Genomic DNA, 12,367 nt, shown 5'->3' on the forward strand with positions numbered 1-12,367 from the left:
CTTTATCACTGAGCTACAGCTTCAGCCCCTAGTTCTTGTGTTCTTGCAGGAGAAAATTTCAGGCAAGACACATAACATAGTAAAAATAGCAAAGTTTATCAGGAAATAAAACACTCTCAAAAGAGTGTGTCATCTCAAAAAGAAAAAAGCAACAACATAGCCCCTTTTTTTCCAGTTTTATTGGGAGGTCATAAGGAAATTTTTAGAGTCCCACTGGTACAACCTCCTCTCAACTTTTGACTGACAATAGGATTGCATCTGATTTTTAAGCCTCTATTGTACTCAGTTTTACCCACAGGTACCTAAACAAAACCCATATGAGGTAAATTTTACTATTATAATGAGATAAAAATGACATTCTAAAGTCACTTTCGCCCATGCTGACTAGTTCTAACTGAAACTTGTTTTTACAGATTTTATGGACAATGGGCTTTATTTTTAATAATCCTATTTTCTTGAGTCTTGGAAATTTTGGTCTATATAAAGGTCAGAAAAGTCCCCTTTTCCAGGGAATTTGTTTTCTTATTCTAAGTGAGAGACCTTAAATTCCTTGACCCCAAGAGAATAGCCATAAAGATAACAGTTTATCTGTCAAGGAATGTAATATCCTATTGACTTAAGCCAGAGCAGGGACAGAATGATCTCAGGTAATTGCTTTTTAAGAGAAAACATGTGGAGGGGTCCAGCACATAGGCCAAGTTTATAGAATTATCCCCCTAACTTCATGATCCTACCAATCATGCCTATTTGCTATCTATCACTATGGTATAATATGTGTTTTGAAGAATATTTAATACAGAACTTATACCTATTTCATATTCTCATCCTTGCTTGAAATGCATAATATGCATCTTTTAGGTAGGGAAAGTTCATCTGTCATTACTTAAGGAAAAAATAGTTCATATATTAGGCTCAGGCACAGTCCATTTTCAGAGGTTCAAGAACTTCAAGGAAAGAGCAATTTGAAAGATGAGTCATCTAAAGTGAAATTAGAGGCCTTCATTCATGAAGTGTGAGAATCCTTTACTGATATTAAGGTTGATAAAAGGGAGAAAAATGTGTGCATAAACCACTTGAGAACTGAAACAATTGGCAGGAGCCCTGTAGCAGGATTGTAATCAGGGATGGATTCAATGCAGCCCAACTAAGGAGACAAAGAACAAAATTTTCAACTTTCCCCTTTTTCGGGCTCAGGTACTTATGGTGCCTCCCAGTGGCTGGTTTTTGCTGGATATATTCATGTCTGTTGAAGATGGCAGCATTTTCAAGAGCCTGAGAAACAAACAAGGCAATCATTAAATCTTAAACTCTATTGAAAATTCAGAAACATGAATCACTAAGGGAAACACTTTTGAACTAATTGGAGAAATTTTTCTTGTCTAATCGCTGTCTCCTTGTGCAGGTATTTACTTCAGAAAAATACTCTAGTTGGAATTTCTTTTCTTAGACATGGTGACCAATTGAAAAAGACTCCCTTTGAAATTAACGGCAACTTCCTAATGACTTGTTTTTTCTGTTTCCCTTATTTCCTCCTACTAGGAATAGAGGCTTGTAGGACCGCCCACTCCCAACCCTCTGGTCCCCAGCAGCTGACACGTTTATGGTGCCAGGAAACCTGAGATGGACATATTTATGATTAACACAGCCTAGCTAAATCTATATATGTATATTTCCTGCTTTTGTCATACTGCCTTCCCACTTTCCATAACCTGAGTTGCACAAAGATGAAGCTTGAGACAGTTCCCTTCTAGAGAAATCACATCTCACTAAAGAAAGAAAATAGGAGTTAGTATAGGACTTTGGGGGAGAGGATGAAGTTTAGGTAAAATTTAAATAAGACAATATTTTCATAGGTGTAAGACAGAATTGTCAATTGTCAAACTGAAAAGTGGATGAAGGGTCCAGTTTTTCTGAAACAAAAAAGAAAAAACAGACATGAAATGATGTTTTCAGAACCCTTGTCTGAAGCTCTGTACCTATGATGGAAATTAAGGCCACTTCACCATGTCAAAATAACACAATTCTAAATAGTAAAACTACTGATAGTCTATCACTTTAGAGGAAAAAAAATGTTTTCCAATGATTAAGAAAGCTATAGTCATTCAATGAAGAGAATTGTTATGCTACTTAATAGCTATATCTGTAATGTAGCTCCTTAATAGGAATGTGGTATCCTATAAACTGTAATTTGACCTCATTCAGCCTATTGTGGTTTAAATCTGGGAATATCCCCCAAAAGTTCATGTTAGGCAATGCATCAATATTTAGAAGTAAAAGACTAGTTTATAAGATCTGTAAGATTATCAATTGATTAATCTGTCTCATGAGTTAATAATCTGAATGGACTACTGGGTGATTAAAACTACAGATACGTGGGCAAGGCTGGAGAAACTAGGTCACTGGTGGCATGCCCTTGGGGACTGTATCTTGCCCTAGGCTCCTTTCTCTTTTCCCAGCTATTATGAGCTGAGCAGCTTTCTTCTGCCACACCTTCTGCCTCACCCTACACCCAAAACTGTAGAGTCAGCCAACTGTGACCAAATCCTCTGAAACTGTGAGTCAAGATATATCTTTCCTCCAATAAATTGCTCTTATCTGGTATTGTATTAACAGGAATGAAAACATGACTAACACACAGCCCAATGATTGGCAACAGATTTTTATTTTCTCAATAAGAGCTCATAAATGGTATCAGTGACCTCTAGCCCTTTACTCCACTGTGAGCTAAATAGCCTCCATACTGTTCTCCAGCTTTAGACTTAATGTCCCTGTCTTTATCAGTGGGTTACAGTAAATTTTCAAGTTCATAAAGAAAGAACCAATTCTAAGTTAATATTACATTACACGTTCTAAAGATGGTCCCAAATTTTAAAAGCCAGAGACAGAAACAGCAGGGACAATAAGAGAAAGAAGTGCTTCTTATTTAGAATCTAATCTAAGTTACTCTTGGTTCTAATTCAAAAGCCTACTCTTGATATCATTGACCTACTTAAAAAACACAACTGTTTCTCATTGTCTGGTGAATTGAGCGTAAAACTTCAAAGCAGAGCATTTAAGACCTGTGACAATTTGGATCCCACTGACACTTACCAGCTTACCTCCAACCCCTCTGATACCTGTTTTTTCAGTCATAATTGACTAGTTACTGTTTCTTAAACACATTGTTCCCTCTGGTCCTCTAGCACTTTGTATTGTAACATGTAATATTAACTTAAAATTGGTTCTTTCTTTATGAACTTGAAAATTTACTGTAACCCACTGATAAAGACAGGGACATTAAGTCTAAAGCTGGCCCTCTAGCACTTCGATCTGCTCTTCACATATCCTCGAGTTCCATGAATAGATACAGTGATATGAGACAGGGAACCCCATGAAAAATGAGACCCCTAAATATAAAAATGGGACCAATACTTTCTGTTTACGTTGTTGTTATATATCCTTAATGCTTTCTATCTCCCTCAGGAGACTATGAGCTCCCTGAGGGCAGGGACCCTTCTTATTCACCACATGGCACCCTGACAATGCCATAGAAGAAAGACACATAGTAGGCATAATCAATGTCTTCTACTTAAAAAATTCTGAATCAGCAGGTCTTCTCCTATGAAGTTTGAATATGCTGAAACACCAAGGATCAAGTCAGATTTGTCCAAATTGAGTAATTAATGATATTCCTGTACCTATCCACCTCTTCAAATAATGAAACCACTCTCCATACCCTTGAGCAGAAAACCCAGGCTTCATTCATACTATTCTCCCCTCCTATTGCCTATGTCTAATCATTTACCATATCCTATGAACATTATATGTCATATCATTCAGGTAGGAATTTTATCATCTCTTGTGCACATGGATATATCACCCCAACAGGTCTGTTTCCAGTGTTCCCACATCTCACTAGTGCGGAGATGATCATTCTAAGCACAAGTGTGAGCATGTAATTTCCACACCTCCAAAGTCTCCACTCCATGACTGGCTAGAGCAGATCTTTCCTGCTGTTTCTAATATTGCCCCAACTATATTGAGCTTACAGTTTCCTACACATACCAAGCTACTTCATGCTTTCCAGCTTCTGCTTATGTTTTTATTCCACATCTCAGAATACATGCTTCACTTTATTCATCTCGTATTTATACATGCCAGTTGCCAGCACATGGCAGTTTGTAATATGCATTTATTGCTTCAAAAAAATAAGTGATATGACCCATTTCAGGAATGCATGTCTTGTCATCTATGAAAGAGATGAGTGGACTGTGATGGTAGCCAAGATCTGCTCTTCACATATCCTCAAGTTCCATGAATAGATAGTGATATGAGACAGGGAACCCCATGAAAAATGGGACCCCTAAATATAAAGATTAAGGGAGTAAATCTCTCAGGGAAGCTAGCTCTCAAGTCTTACAGGGTTAATAAACATTCCAGAAAATAAGGAGTTAAAAGTAGACCATCTTCAAGGCTATAAAATTAAGATAGGACACTTGAAGATAGGTGGTTGAAAGGTTCAGCTCAGCCTTCAAAGACTATGTGTTCAGCATAGATACTAAGAAGTCTTTTTTCTTGGTAAAACAAGGTCATTGAAATCAAATCCATGAGGAAGACAATTGTCTGCCCTGTTCTGAAATAATATTAGGGACTCTTCCAGATGATAAGTAGAAAATTCCAGGTGATGAGAGGCAAATGTATATACAGAATAATCACTAAAGTAACCAATAATTACCTTTACTTTATTAGTATTGTAAAAAAAAAAAAAATCACACTCCAAGGTGAAAATTAAGATGGCAATGAGACACATATTGCATGAAAAGGGAAATAAAAGAACACAGGGACAACTAAAACCACCTCTACACATGATAATATCAAGATACAGAGCCCCTACCCACCTTGTCGATGCCATAAAAGCTGTACACCTTTGTCCTTTTAGTCATCCTGCAATTTCTGTCCCCCATGTGCTGCCTTCTTTATGCCTGAGTGTAAGAATAGTTTCATTCCTGTCCCAGTTGTACTTTTATCTGATTCTTCGATAGCATAAGAACCCACCCAGTTGGGGACAAAGTAGACATCTTCCCAGAGTCAAAAGAACTGCAGAAGAGACAGACAAGGAGACCAATTGATTATGTTGCCCTACCTGAACTAGTTGTAGATCAGCTCCTCCCTACTTGACATGAAAAGCGAAACAGAACAAATTAAGACTAATCAAAACAATTACCATCTAGCACCCACATCCTGATTTCTAAACATCACCAGAGAAGTGGATGACTCTAGGACAGGGACAGGGAAAATACAAGATGATTTTGAAATATCTGCTAATGCAGAGGTGCTGAAAGGCAGAAGATTGCTTGTTGAAGGGACCCAAAAGACAACCAGAAGGAACTTCTAATGACAAAAGCTAAAAAGATTCAAATACCCAGTTTAGCTAATATTAATTTTCTAGTTCTCACCACTGTTCTATGGTTATATGAGATGCTAATATGAGACAATGTTGGGTTATGAGTAAAGGGAAACTTTATAAAGTCTTCAATTAGTTTTTTTTTTAATACCCCTTTTTGCAAAGTAAAATAGCATTTAAAAGAATTGCAAATTTTGGGCAAAAAGCACAGGATAGCCCTCACAAAGACTTAGGTTTAAAACTTGTCTCTACCACTTCTTAGCATGTGTGGGCTTGCGGAAGTTACTCATGTCCTCTGAACCCCCATTTCCTTAAACTTTAGAACTAAGATGACCAGGCCTCTCTCTGGCACAGAATAGGTAGCAACACTCTTCTTCCATAGTAGCCATTGCGCACACTTAAATCCAGAAAGGTTTACATCCAGACTATATTAAGTTCACTATATTCCTTTATTACAAAACTTATCACCTGGTCATGAATTAGCCATGATTTAGCATGGGTGATTCTCAAGAGCAGGCAAAAAATGAAAAAAGGAGAAAGAGTGTAATCCCCTCTGCCAGACTACAAACTCATTAAATATAAGGGTTAGTGTTTCACTTTTCTGATATGCCACACAGACCTGAGTACATTTTACAGAAATGATTAACTGAAGTAATAGGAAGAAAAAAAGGAAAATCTGGTTACCCACCTAGAAACTGAAGTGAGGCTGAGTTTAGAGTTGTCTTCATTCTACAAAGATGAAATGAAAGGTCTACTCCTGAACTTCATGATGGAATTAACAGTTGTCTCTCCTACTGCATCATGCTGTCCTCTGAGAATGGCAGTTGAATACAAGGACTTGCTGGAAGCACCATCTGCCTGTGATAGGCTGATGGTCTTCAGACTCAGCTGCTTCCATACCTACCCACTATGAAACCTGATGTTGCTATTGCTGCTCTCCCTTGGTCAGCCCTAAAAGTGTCATAATTAAAGAAAGAGTTGCTTCTTCATACACACAAAATGTGTGGGAGGCATGCTGGATCCCAACCCCCACCAGGCATACCATAAGAAACAGCACAGTATACCTCAAGAACCATGGGAAGGCTGCTAATGCCGATTTGACTTGGGTCCCCTTCTCTGTGAAGCATCGTGGTTGAGTCCAAGGGGAGAAGAAACAAGAGAATTAAGGAAGAAAATCAGTGGGACTAGAAAGATCTGTCCCCACTCTTCCTGCCACTGAATCATGCAATAACTGGAAGATCAGTTTAGGTCATAAAGTTCAATTTCTATTGCAGGAAACTCCTCTACAGCACCATTGTAATGGATTATACAGTTTTCCTTGGACAATTCCTATGCCAGTGGACTGTCAGCACTTTACTAAGTTTATGTTTAGTCTTTCTGCAGAACAGATTGCATGCGACTACTGGTCAAGAGTGATGCCATTTTACATATTAACAAATTAAGCACATGCATAGAAGCATGGTGCACAGCCACTAATGTACACAGAAATTAGTGCATGGCTCAAATAAAGGAAAGACTTTCTCATAGTTAAAAATGCCTCACAAGGGGCTGGGGTTGTGGCTTAGCAGTAAAGCACTCGCCTAGCACATGTGAGGCCCTTTTATGTGATCCTCAGCACCACATAAAAAAATAAATAAAATAAAGGTATTGTGTCCAACTGCAACTAAAAAAAAAAATTTTTTTAAATGCCTCATAAAAGATCAGACTGCCCAGTTGATGGAGTTCCAGTACAGATAGGGTGCTGTAGAAGGCATTACAACATTGGGTATGAAATCAGAAGAGCTGAAATTCCAGGGCTCTCCAAGGTGGAAGTTACTCATGTCCTCTGAACTTCCATTTCCTTAAACTCTCTGAACCTCCTCTTCAGTATGGCAAGGCCTCCACATGGTGGTTCATTTGGTCTGAGCCCTGAGGTTCCCAGGTGAGCCTCTGAGAGGACCAGCCTTTTTTGCTGCTCTCTTGAGCATGCTGGTCCCATTTTCCACAGTTTCTACAGAAGCTTCTTGTCCTCACCATTGCATCCCCAATTGAGTTGTCTAGGTACCACTATAAGCCTCCACTGGTGGTCTTAGGAGGTATACGAGGTCTCCACAGTGGACAAACAGGTCTTTTGTATCTAAAGGGAGGAGGACATAATTATAGGCGAAACTAATAGTCAGTGGAAAGCTTCAGGTGAAATTATTTTATCTTATGGCTCTAGATGGACAACATTAACTACTTCAAAAGAAGCAACCTACATAGAACATGGAGTGGAAGATGGGGATGAATGGGAAGGAACAAGTAGTAGGGCTCCTGAGCCAACCAGAGTTCACTTCGTTAATGGTATTATTAACTCCAGGTGGCTCTCATTTCTATGTCCTCATCACCAACAGGTGCAGCCTTAATTCAGTTTGTTACTGAATTCATGCTTCAGTTTAATACTTTTAATGGTTCCTACCACCAACAGTGAACATACTAACTTCTTACTTTCCCTGTCATTTAAAGCCCACTTACTATGTCCCCAGCCTCTTTTTCTGTTCTTCTCACTTACCCCTTATCTAACCAATGTCCACTTTCTCTACAAAGCCTTGTTGAACTACTGTGTGGACCTCCTTTCTCCTTATTTTAATCCATATCTGCAGGGGGAACACATAATCTTCGGTGGAAGCCCCTCTCCTCTTAGGTCCTATGCTATAGTGCATTTTTTTTCAACACTAATGAAATATCCTCCTATATATTTCTTAAAGGAAGGGACTAAGACTGAACTGATCTAATCTTCTCCAAGGTTTTTGTAACTGTGGTCTCTTCTTAAAAGGCAGGGCTATGTCTGGAATACACACTGAACAGCTTGACACTTATCACGGCAGCAACAGGACATCAGATATTATAAGGCTGGGGCTGGTGGATGAAATGCCCACAATGCATCATTTGCACACTATTGTACACATGGATCTCATTTGCTGATCTGTTGTTGGAAAAAAGAGGGAAGCAGTATTCTCTTTCATTATCTAATATCTGTATTCCAATGCTCTTATCCTAAATAAAGTAACTGGCATGATGCCTAGTGTACAAAAAAAAAAACTCAAGCTTCTTAGTTTCTACAAGACTTGAACCATGGCAAAAGCTCTGACTGCCATCTTTTCTCTAATCTAGCCTGCTATGTGGTTTGGATATGGTTTTCATTCCCCACCAACTGGAAGCTTGGTCCCCAGTGTGACAGTACTAAAAGGCATGAAATCTTTAAGATGTAGGGCCTAATTCATGACTGCCCTTGGAAAAAAATAATGCAGTTTCCTGGAGTGAATTGAGGCTCATAGGAGAGGACTAGAGCAGTTTGTTATAAAGGCATAAACCTGTCCCCTTCCTACTTTCTTGCTTTCCCTTTTGCCATGTAAACTACCTCTCACAGTCTCCTACAATGTGATACCATCCCCCAGGAAGTGACATAGCCACAAGAATCCTCAGCCAAATAAATCTTTTTTTTTCATGTTACCCAGTATCAGGTATTTTTTATAACAAAAATACCTGATACTGAAAACAGACTAAAATGAACCTCTCAGAGAAGCCACATTTCATTTCCACAGCTTACTTGTGACCATTTATTTCTTGCCCAAAAGTGCCTCTAAGCAGTTCAGAAATAAGAAATTATCTAAATTAACACCTTTTGGTCAGCAATTCCATTAGAGAATGCACCATACATATGTATATCGCACCCAAACAGAAATGATGCATATATGAAATTGTTCCTCACAATTTTTGAGCAGCAAGAGACTGGATACAACCTAAGTATCTGGGTACTTAGTAATAGGGGCTGAGCTAAACAAACTATACTAATTCCACAAAATGGACTTTCTAAAAAACAACAAGCTTTTCCTCTTCAAAAATACCAGCATCACAAAACATAATGAATGAGATGGGAGCATTCCAGACTAAAGGATTAAAGAGACAATAAAGATTAAATTTAAGACATGACCCTGAAGGGAGAAAAAAAGTTGCTATTAAGAACATCATTGGGGGCTGGGGATATAGCTCAGTTGGTAGAGTGCTTGCCTTGCAAGCACAAGGCCCTGAGTTCGAGACCCAGAACCAAAAAAAAAAAAACCAAACAAACATTAAAGAACATCATTGGGACAAATGATGAAAATTTAACACGCAGTATACATTGAACATTGATAACATTGGCACAATGCTAAATTTCCTAAAATTCATAAGGGTGCTATGGTTATCTAAACTACCATTCATGCTCTTAGAAAATAAAAAAAATTTAGGAGTAAAAGAGCATAGCATTGGCCATTTGTACCTTAAGGTCAAAATGGTTCAGAAAGAATAATCTGTGCAATGTGAGCATAAGTCTGTATGATCAGTGTTCTCAATCCTGGCTGAACATTAAAATAACCTGGAGAGCTTTGAAACACCCTGCTGTCCAGAAAACCCCCACAACAATAGAATTCCAAAGCATCCTGGGAATTACTGTTTTCTAAATTTCCAGGTAATTCTAAGGAGCAGCCAAGATTGAGAGTTGGTGACATGTAAAGTTCCTGGATGATTCTTCCTTGTTTACCCTTCTCTTTCTGCCCTCTTCCCTAATCTCTCCTACCTGAAAGCCCCCGGTTGCTCACACTCAGTGTCAAAGTTCACCCTATATACAATGTGCAATGACCTACACCACCATCCAGAAAGCAGTGGAGAGTAGAAATTCCTTAAGTGCAAAGAAAGCCTGGGCCTTGGTCATTTCGTGGTCTGAAAGTCACTTCATTCTCTGAGATTGTTTGCTCCTCAGTAGAACAGTGATGTCATAATTTAACTACATAACAGGTCTGTTGTCAGGTTCTCAGGAAATACACAGTAATGGGCCTTGGACACAGAACACCATATAAATAAATCAGATATCTAGAGGCACACAGACCAATAGAGACAAATCTTTATAACAAGTTGAGAAAATGCAAGCTGTAAAGTACACACATAGTAGTATAATGTCATGTCAAAAAGCCACACAAGCAAAACAAGACTGCAATGTGCCTCCAAAAGTTATAAAATGTTTATGGATAAATGTAATAGAAAATGTGCATGGGAATGATAATCCCCAAATTCAGTGGTAACTGCAGGAAGGAGACGGAAGACAATCAGGGGAGGGTGCTCAGGGACAGTCGACTGAATCTATGTTTATTTGTCCTTTTTTAAAAGAGTTTAAATCTAAAGCAAATAAGGCAAAAGTGACAATCTGATAAAACAGTATATAAATAGTAAGAACCATACAGATAAAAAACCCATATCTACTTCCTGACTGAGATTTCACTAAGGATATCTATGCACACTCAGCATGTAGTAAGTAGGTGCTCAAATTTTGTGGATGAAATGGAATGAAAGGGAGGAGAGAAGGGAAGAACTGAGGGAGAAATGAAAGGAATGAAGAACAGGCTCATTCACCTAAATAAAATTTCTTTCAAACATCTGTGCACACTTGAATGTAGTCAACTCTCCCCTGGAACTTATTGCTGTGGTTTCCCCAGGGAAGTAATAAACATCCCAGGCATGTCTGCTTTGGGTATGAACTATAAGGTTAAGTTTATTAAGAAAGATGAGAAGGGAAGCCCAGTATATTCCTGCCTACATTTTCTTAGCAACTGTCACTCTAGCAATCACATAGCACAGTGTCTGGCATACATAACTTAAGACATTTTGTCATGATGTGATTTAGGGACAGGAGTCCTCTGGGTAGATATGAACACTGTGACCCACAGATTACTAGCAGACAGTGCCCCTTGTAAGAATGAGAAAGGCAGAGATGGACCAGCAGCAGGACAATGATACAGCTTGGTAAATGAAATGCAGCCCACATTGAAGACTCTTATGTCCATCCCTCAACCAGCTGTTCTTGTGTATGGATCAAGAGCATAATCTTTATGGGACAGCCCTGTTGGCCCCTGACTAGATCTCACAGAACCCAGACTTCCCTTTTCCCACCCTACCTAAACCAGGTCTACTGCAGTTTTCTTCTTTCACTTGAGTGTTCACTGCACTGAGAAAAAATAGGGAAAGGGGACAAAAAGGCAGTGTGGCTCAGGAGAAAGGAGGGGAAATTAGCCAAACATTAAACCTCTCCCAATAAATCCTTTCCCAAAAAACAATGGGCCCTGAAGGAAGGAGGCAAATACTGAAATGCTGGACCCTGGACTTTTACCCTTTCCCATTGCTGATCAGGCCTGGAAGGAGAAAAGCAGATAGTAAAGCTTTGGGAAACGATGAACCCCAGAGAAGAAAGGCAATGAACGGGATCTGAGCTCCTATCTCTCCCGTAACGACGAGAGTTTCAAACTTTTTACAACTGCCTTCCTGAGTTAAAATTTTAACCTGCACAACTAGTTCCCTGACTGTCCCAACGGTATGTCCAAAGCCTCCGATGATTAATTCACCTTCATTGTAAATTATAAAAAAAAAAAAAATCCAGGGCTATTTCCATACCCAGAAAATGAGCCCTCCCTTGCCCGATTCATTGACTTCACTGCAAAATAAAAGAAAGCTTGCTGATCCATTTGAGGTCTGCTCTTGTCCCGGTTATTTGTATTTTCATTATGGTGCCTAAACTCTGTTGGTTATTTTTGCTTACACATTCTTTCTAAACAGGCTTCCCTAGAACTCGCGAGCAGGTGAGGGAGCGTGGTCCCCCACGACCTCCTTTTCCCAGAGTTGCCCGAAGCCCAGGGGAGGCTGAGGACTGGCTGAGGACGCTTAGGTGACTTCGCTCAGCTTCAGAGTCAGGGTAGGGATCAAGATGGCGATCAAGCCCCCATGGCTCAGAGCTGCACTCCCAACCCCGCCTTCGCCTCTAGATCCGTCAGGCAGTCCTGAATCAGAATGTACCTACCTGTTCGTCTTCCTCCAGAGTTTCCACCTCTCCCTCACCTGCTCCGGGGCCACCTCTAAACCGCTGCTGCCCATTGTGACCTGTCGCCATCACCGAGCACTGTGTTCTCCTCACCAAAAAGCTGCCCCGCAGGAAGGACA

At 39.5% G+C, this 12,367-nt stretch overlaps 1 long non-coding RNA gene across 2 annotated transcripts; it reads right to left on the minus strand.

The window, feature by feature from the left end:
* Positions 1–1,008: 1,008 nt before the first annotated feature.
* On the minus strand, positions 1,009–12,367 carry LOC139705670 (uncharacterized). 2 transcript variants are annotated; one of them, XR_011707494.1, is made up of 2 exons: positions 12,228–12,367; positions 1,009–1,272 (listed from the first exon to the last, which is right to left on the minus strand). It is a non-coding gene; the product is annotated as an uncharacterized lncRNA (long non-coding RNA). The 2 variants fall into 2 exon arrangements; XR_011707493.1 differs by lacking the exon at positions 12,228–12,367 and adding an exon at positions 4,878–5,055.

Source organism: Marmota flaviventris, chromosome 5 (assembly GCF_047511675.1).
Source record: "Marmota flaviventris isolate mMarFla1 chromosome 5, mMarFla1.hap1, whole genome shotgun sequence".
In the NCBI taxonomy this organism is placed as follows: Eukaryota; Metazoa; Chordata; class Mammalia; order Rodentia; family Sciuridae; genus Marmota; species Marmota flaviventris.